Genomic DNA, 8,837 nt, shown 5'->3' on the forward strand with positions numbered 1-8,837 from the left:
TTGTCATCATTCATTCTTATTTCTGCTTTTATTCCTGTGGTGGAGAATAACTTACCATCCGGTTGTTGAAAAAGATCCTGAAATTTAAGTATTAGATTATTAATTGTCGTTTTTCCATCTCCGACAAGTGCTCATCTTTAATAACCTGTTTCACTTCCTGAATCTTGTGCTGCAATAAAGGAATGGTATATTTATTATTTATCAATAATTTTTCATTGGATATGTCAATTATATCTTTTAGATCTTTCATTGTATCAAGACCGATAATAGCATCAAAAGTTTTTAGGTTATTCATATGAAACAATTTTACCATTTTCTCGGAATAAGGTTGAAATAATCGAGCTTGAGAATATTTTTCAATTTTAATTTTTCCTCCAACAGATGACACTTCAAATGGTTTCTCTAAATTGTGTGAAATTGTGGTATATTTAGGATGAATATAATTTTTATTCGGACGACAGTTATGGAGGATCATGGACGAACACGGCTTTCCCCGAAAGCTGACAAGACTGATTCAGGGAAAACGATGAACGGTGTGCGGTGCAGTGTGCGGATCTCAGGTGAGCTGTCGGAATCATTTGAGACTCACAGGGGACTTCGACAAGGCGATGGAATCTCCTGTTTGCTCTTCAACGTGGCGCTGGAAGGTGTTATGCGGAGAGCGGGCTTCAACATGCGGGGCACGATTTTCAACAAGTCTAGTCAGTTTATCTGCTTCGCCGACGACGTGGACATAATCGGAAGAACACATGCGACGGTAGCCGACTTGTATACCCGACTGAAACACGAAGCAGGGCTGATTGGGCTTGGGATCAATGCGTCTAAGTCTAAATACATGCTAGCTGGAGGGACTGATCGCAACAGAGTTCCTCTTGGTAGTAGTGTTGTGATCGACGGCGACGAGCTCGAGGTGGTAGAGGAATTTATCTACCTTGGCTCGTTGATAACAACTGACAACAACAACAGCCGTGAAATTCGAAGACGCATTGTCAATGGAAGTCGTGCCTACTATGGGCTCCGCAAATCCTTGAGGTCCAACAAACTCCGACCCCGTACGAAGTGTACCATGTACAAATCCCTAATTCGACCGGTTGTTCTCTATGGGCACGAAGCATGGATGATGCTTGAAGAGGACTCACAAGCGCTTGGAGTTTTCGAACGCCGAGTGCTCAGAACAATATACGGTGGTGTACAGGAAAGCGGAGTATGGAGAAGGAGAATGAACCACGAACTGGCGCAACTCTACGGCGAACCCAGCATTCAGAAAGTCGCCAAGGCTGGACGAGTGCGATGGGTAGGGCATGTTGCAAGATTGCCGGACAGCAGCCCTGCAAAGATGGTGTTCGCATCGAATCCGGTAGGAACAAGAAGGAGAGGAGCCCAGCGAGCGAGGTGGTTGGACCAAGTGGAGCAGGACTTGGCAAGAATCGGTGCAGCCGGGAGTTGGAGAACTGAAGCCATGGATCGGGACTATTGGCGAAAAATTATGAAGAAGATCTAATCTCTCAATGGGATGTAGTATCATTATAAATAAATAAATAAATAAATAATTTTTATTCGATCCAGTATCTATTAAAATTTTCAAAGGAATCACACATTTGCCATAGTATAAAAAATATGGCAAAGTAGATTTTACACAAAAAAATTAAGTTCAGCATTTTCAGTAGTACATTCTGGGGCTTCGTAATTTATATTGTCTAAATATCTATCGGAACTTGTACCGATAAATTCTTCATTGGCCAAATATGGCACTTGTTCAAAATAGTGTTCAGTATCAATGTCGGGTTGGTCATTTGCTTGAATATTGAATTTTTATTAGGTCTATTCACATGATTTATGTGTTTAGATCTAAGAGATGGATCAACTTTCATTGGTACAGGTTTATCTTGATTTCTTGGGATTGGAGGTGGTATTATTGGATGTCTAGGTGTATTCCAATAAGGTTTGGGGATAAAATTTTGGCGAGGTATAAAATGTGGCTGATTGTTGCCTGGTATATAGATTGGTTGAACATATCGTGGTTGATGAGTAAAATTGGGTCGAGGTGCAAAATTAGGATGAATTGTAAAATGTGGTCCTGGTGTGAAATTAGAATGTGGCATAAATTTCTGCTGATTTGATGGTTTAGGAGGCAAAGGAATTGAATTCTTTGGTCCAGTTGATTCATAGTGTCTTAGTTTAATTAAAGATTTTCTAAATTTGATAGATCCGTCGTGGTGTTACACTTTTCTAGCACGTATGTATTCTTCACTTTCCTCCACGAGCCAGTTATCAGCTGTCGTGGTTACTGGTGTACAAAGTGTGCGGCTGCTACTGCGGTCAAGTGTCCCTTTTTTCGTGTTTAAACTTTTTCGTGGCGATTTCACTTTAATATTTTACTAATTATTAATCCAACGGTAGCCCAACGTCAACCTGGCGGTTATATCATAGATCCCATCCGTTTTTCTTTTTTCTTACATATTTATCCCATTTCAAAACCTCGACTTCCTTCTGGGCAGAGTTTGGATTTCGATCAAAATCAAATGATACACAATGTGTCATGCAAGTAAACTCTCACGAACATTTAACCAAATATAGGATCATTCAGATACTTGTATGAATGTCAGTAATCACTTGTGTAATATTTAGTGATTAAACTAAGAGAGGAACGAAGACTGTTGATTGCATATCCGATCTGTATCAAACATCGCATACCATTTTCGAAGCCTGCATACAAGTTTGAACCGAATATATCGTCCCGTTCTATTATAGCGAAACACACTGCACAGACAAGTGCAAAGCAATAAATGATACAAGAAAAATTACGTCACCATTTGCGGAGAGCAGCGAATGGGAAAAGAGATAAAACGCGAGAGTTTTTGCTTCTCACTGGAGCGGTGTTGCTAGTAAAACTATGCGGTCTATATGAATATACACATTTCAAGGGATAGCGGCGTTAAAAATGGAAAATATAATCTGACTACCCTTCCCTTAGCCTCTATCGAGCTAAATAATCATATAGTTTGCACTCTCTGAGACTTAAAAATCAGGATCTGCTACATTAGCTGAATATGAATCTTTCGCTTTGCGTTGTCCGTACGATCCTGCTGTTTCATGATGCATGGAGAGGTCGGTATGCATATGTTAGAGGCAAAGAAGAAAATAAGCTTTCTGCACCGAAAGCGTATATGATAGCTTTGCTTGCATGCTGGTGTGCAATGAAGTGCGAGCCGATGCAGAGTTGTCTCGTTCTCTTTTGTGTCTTGATTTGCAGCACATAACAACAATAGAATACCGCTGGGGGAAATGTTTCCTGAAAGATCATATTTGAAAGAACGAAAGCGATTTTTTCAATGAGTGGATCATTTGGCAAACACTGCTTCTGGGCACTTTCTAAAATTTTTATTCGTTGCACTTCACGAAATTTCGCTTTTGTTTCTCGTTACTGTTTCATCAACCTTGATTCATTTGACATACGAGCTTCATTCTTCATGCATTTCTTGTATTCTAGATAAAAGGAGTGATAGTTTGCAAGCACGTTTAATTAGTTTGTTCGAGTAGGAAGCCATTTCATGCACCTTATCCTGAAGCGGAGGTTAATTGTTATGGTTTTGTAAGCGTTAGCGGTTAGGCGATTGGTTAGTGTGAAACAAAAATGCCATTAAACTAAATAGTTAACTAGTAAGGAAAATAAGCTCAAACAATTAAAAATTCAAAAAATTCATTGGTTCGACAACTCGCAAGCAGATCGGACAAGTTTTTAATCGATCAAACAAAGGTGTTTTTTTCACATCGAATAATAGTGTTCTTTTTCACCGGTTGCGCTTGCGAGTGGAGCGAAGTTTAAAGTGGTGCGCGCTGAGGATCCAAATCAGACACATTCATCACACACGCCACACAGCCGCGGCAAGTAGAAATTTATTTTTCTTTTGTTTCCCCATCATTCCTTCTACCTTCTGTGCACGATTTACACCATTGTTCAACTTTGTGTTAACCAAATCGGCAAACGTTGGCATTAGGGGTGATCATTATTTCTTATATACCGTTGAACTTTCATTGGATTTTTTTTTTCATTTTATCATTTTATTTAACATAAAATAAATTGAATTTAATATTCGCATCATAACCTTATAAAAAAAATTTTTTTCACTTATTTATTTATTTTGATTATCATTATATTCTGTTCATATCGAACAGTTGACCGATTTTTTTTGATATGGCTGAGGGCGGGAAGGATCCCCCATCGACGCCATTGAATATTTCCGATGCCGATCCTCCTCCTGAAGAGCAGGAAGATGAAGCAGAAATTGAGGAAGAAACTTCTGTATATGAAGTTGGAAGTTCCGAAGATGAGGACATTGAAGAAAAACAGGATTTTCGTCCAAAAGAATACCCTAGAGGCTCCAAAGGCCCATTCATTGTATACTTTAGACGAAAATCTAAACCTCTCAATGTCATTCGTATCTCGAAGGAACTTACTCAGAAGTTTTCCGAAGTTACCGAGATTACACGGATGGGGCCAGACAAACTACGAGTTGTCGTCTCAAGCAGGACCCAAGCGAACGAAATCACGCGCTGCGACCTCTTTGCGATTGAGTATCGCGTATACGTGCCCTGTTGCAACGTCGAAATAGACGGCGTAATAACCGAAAAGGGTTTGACTCGAAAAGAGATTATCGATGGTGTCGGTCGCTTCAAGAACTCTTCACTAAAAACTGTGAAGATTCTTGCATGCGATCGACTGAAATCTGTGTCACAAAAAAATGACAAAAGGGTTCTCAATCGGACAAACTCTTTTCGTGTGACTTTTGAGGGTTCCGCCCTTCCAAACTACGTTGCAATAGGTGCACTTCGTTTACCTGTTCGGTTGTTTGTACCCCGGGTAATGAAATGCAACAAATGTATGCAACTCGGTCACACGGCCGCCTATTGTTGCAATAAAAAACGTTGCGCAGATTGTGGAGAGAGCCATGATGAGAATCCTTGCGCGAAAGAGCACAAGTGTCTTCATTGCGGCGGGATTCCTCATGATATTATTCAATGCCCGGTGTACAAACAACGAGGGGAAAAAATCAAGCGTTCCTTAAAGGAACGTTCCAAGCGGACTTATGCAGAAATGCTTAAGAGTTCCGTTCCAACGACTCAGGACAATCCCTACTCCATTCTGCAGAACGACGAGCCTGTTGCTGACGCTCCCAATGCAGGAAGTTCCGGTACATCGCAGGGTGCCGTCAGGAAAAGAAAAATTACTTCTTTTCCTTCACTCCCCAGAAAGACGACCGAAACTTCCCAAGTTGGAATGAAAACTCGAATTGAACGTGCTGAGAATGAACCGAAGCAAGTACCTCCTGGTTTAAGCGGTTCTTCTACGCACTAGGGGTCCTCAGCAATGCCCGGAGCAGCACCCACCCCGTCTGTTCCATTTTCGCGGTCGAGGCAACAGCCACAATCTGGTTTGCTTGCGCTTTCTGACCTGGTGGACAACATTTTAAATGCTCTAAATATAAATGACCCTCTTAAAAGCATAGTATTATGTTTGCTTCCGATTGTGAGAACATTTTTGAAAGAAAAATGTGGTTTTTTAGCAGCGTTCATTTCCCTCGATGCCTGATTCAGTGCAAGAGGTCAAGGATTTGACCACTGTAATACAGTGGAATTGCAGAAGCATCATCCCTAAACTAGATCAATTTAAATTTTTAGTTCATAGTTCTAACTGTGATGTATTTTCTCTCTGTGAAACATGGCTTTCTTCAGCCGATGAGCTGAATTTCCACGATTTCAACATTACTCGCCTCGATCGAAATGACTCGTTTGGTGGCGTACTAATGGGGATTAAAAATTGTCACTCCTTCTATAGAGTCACTCTCCCATCGATGATAGGCATTGAAGTCGTTGCTTGCCAGACACAAATCAATGGCCAAGACCTCTGCATTGCTTCGATATATATCCCTCCCAGAACTACGGTAGGCCGCCATCAGTTCTTTGATACTATCGAGGCAATGCCGGAGCCGCGGTTAATCTTAGGTGATTTCAACTCCCATGGAACAGCATGGGGATCACTCTACGATGACAACCGTGCCACGTTGATTTATGATCTGTGCGACAACTTCAACATGACAGTTTTAAATACAGGGGAAGCAACTAGGATAGCCAACCCTCCTGCACGGGCAAGTATGCTAGACATATCACTTTGCTCTTCTTCATTATCCCTGGATTGCACATGGAAGGTAATCCAAGATCCCCACGGTAGTGATCACCTGCCAATAATTTTATCGATCGCCAATGAATCAGGTTCTCGTGAGTCAGTCGATATTGCGTATGACCTCACGAAAAATATTGACTGGAGAAAATTTGCAGAAATAATATCTGAAGCACTTGTTTCAATGCATGAACTTCCTCCACTCGAAGAGTATAACTTTATATCGAGTTTGATTTACGATAGCGCACTTCAAGCTCAAAAGAAACGTGTTCCTGCTACCACTTTCCGACGTCGTCCTCCATCACTTTGGTGGGACAAGGAGTGTTCAAAGGTCTACCTTGAAAAATCATCCGCTTTCAAAAAATTCAGGAAAACTGGATTAGTGGAATGGTTTCGAATGTACCAAGCTCTAGAAGCCAAACTAAAAGGTCTGATTAAAGCAAAAAAGCGTGGATATTGGCGGAAGTTCGTCAATGGTTTGTCAAGGGAGATCGCTATGAGTACTCTTTGGGATACGGCTAGGAGAATGCGTGGCTGGAACCATACAAATGAAAGTGAGGAATACTCTGACTGTTGGATTTTCAAATTTGCAAGAAAGGTTTGTCCCGATTCCGTTCCTGCACAAAACGTCGTACGCGACATTCCGCTCCAAGGCGATTATGAGAATTTTTCGATGGTAGAATTCTCAATTGCACTTCTCTCATGTAACAATTCAGCTCCGGGGTCGGACAAGATTAAATTCAACTTATTGAAGAATCTTCCCGACTTGGCAAAACAGCGTTTGCTGAACTTGTTTCTGGAACTGAATATTGTCCCGCATGACTGGAGACAAGTGAGAGTGATAGCCATACGAAAACCCAACAAGCCGGCTTGCGATCACAATTCGTATAGGCCGATTGCAATGTTATCCTGTATTCGTAAATTGTTAGAGAAAATGATTCTACTTCGTTTGGACAAGTGGGTTGAAACGAACAATTTGCTGTCAAATACGCAGTTTGGCTTCCGCCGAGGTAAAGGGACGAATGATTGTCTCGCGCTGCTATCTTCTGAAATCCAAATCGCATTTGCTCGCAAAGAACAAATGGCTTCCGTTTTTCTCGATATCAAAGGGGCATTTGATTCAGTTTCCATGGAAACTCTCTCAGAGAAACTTCATAATCGTGGACTTTCGCCAATTCTGAATAATTTTCTGTACAATTTACTCTCAGAAAAGCACATGTTTTTCAATCATGGCAGCTTGAAATCTTCTCGTTACAGTTTTATGGGCCTACCACAAGGCTCCTGCCTAAGCCCCCTCTTGTACAGTTTTTACGTCAATGATATAGATGATTGTCTAACTAGAGATTGCACTTTGAGACAACTTGCAGACGATGGAGTTATTTCCATCACGGGTACTAATCCCGTCGCTCTGCAAAAGTCGTTGCAAGAAACCATGAACAATCTGTTCACGTGGGCCCTCAAGCTGGGTATCGAATTCTCTACGGAGAAAACTGAAATGGTCGTTTTTTCTAGGAAGCACGAACCCGCCCAATTCCAGCTTCACCTATCCGGCAAAGCGATCAGGCACTCGATGTTTTTCAAATACCTTGGAGTATATTTTGACTCTAAATGTACCTGGGGAATACACATTGCGTATTTGAAACAGAAATGCCAGCAAAGAATCAATTTTCTCCAAACAATAACCGGAACATGGTGGGGCGCCCATCCAGGAGACCTCATTCAGTTGTACAAAACAACGATATTATCAGTGTTAGAATATGGCAGTTTTTGCTTCCGATCAGCTGCCAGGATTCATATTCTCAAGCTGGAGAGGATACAATATCGTTGCTTGCGTATAGCCATGGGGTGTTTGCATTCGACACATACGATGAGTCTCGAAGTTTTGGCAGGAGTACCCCCGCTTACTCTTCGGTTCACAGAATTATCCTACAGATTTCTCATCCGTTGCAAGATCATGAATCCATTGGTGATTGATAACTTCGAAAATCTACTCCAACTGACTCCTCAGTCAAGTTTTATGTCTTTATACCATGAGTACCTTACCCATGAAGTGCATCCTTCACCGGGCATCTCCAACCAAGTTTGCTTCCCATACTTTTGCAATTCCTCTGTCAATTTTGATCTGTCCATGCGACAAAAAATCCATGGAATCCCAGATCATCTACGCTCAGATTCTATTCCGCCGATATTTTCGGCAGAATATGGGGGCATAGTTAGATCTGATAAAATGTTCTTTACTGACGGTTCATGCATAAACGGGTCCACTGGCTTCGGCATCTTCAATGAAAATTCCAGTGCCTCTTTCAAACTCAAAGATCCTTGTTCCGTGTATGTCGCTGAACTGGGTGCGATATACTACGCTTTAGGGATCATTGAAACATTGCCCATCGACCATTATTTTATTTTTTCAGACAGTCTCAGCTCAATATAGGCAATCCGCTCAATGAAAGTTGATAAACGCTCATCTTATTTCCTAACAAGAATAAGACATCTATTGAGTGTTTTGGTCGAAAAATTATTCAAGATTACCTTAGCATGGGTTCCCTCTCATTGCTCGATTCCGGGGAATGAGAAAGCGGACTCGATAGCTAAGGTGGGCGCTTCAGAAGGCACACTTTTTGAAAGGCAAATTGCTTATAACGAATTTTTTCACATTCCT

This window comes from Toxorhynchites rutilus, chromosome 2 (genome assembly GCF_029784135.1).
Source record: "Toxorhynchites rutilus septentrionalis strain SRP chromosome 2, ASM2978413v1, whole genome shotgun sequence".
In the NCBI taxonomy this organism is placed as follows: domain Eukaryota; kingdom Metazoa; phylum Arthropoda; class Insecta; order Diptera; family Culicidae; genus Toxorhynchites; species Toxorhynchites rutilus.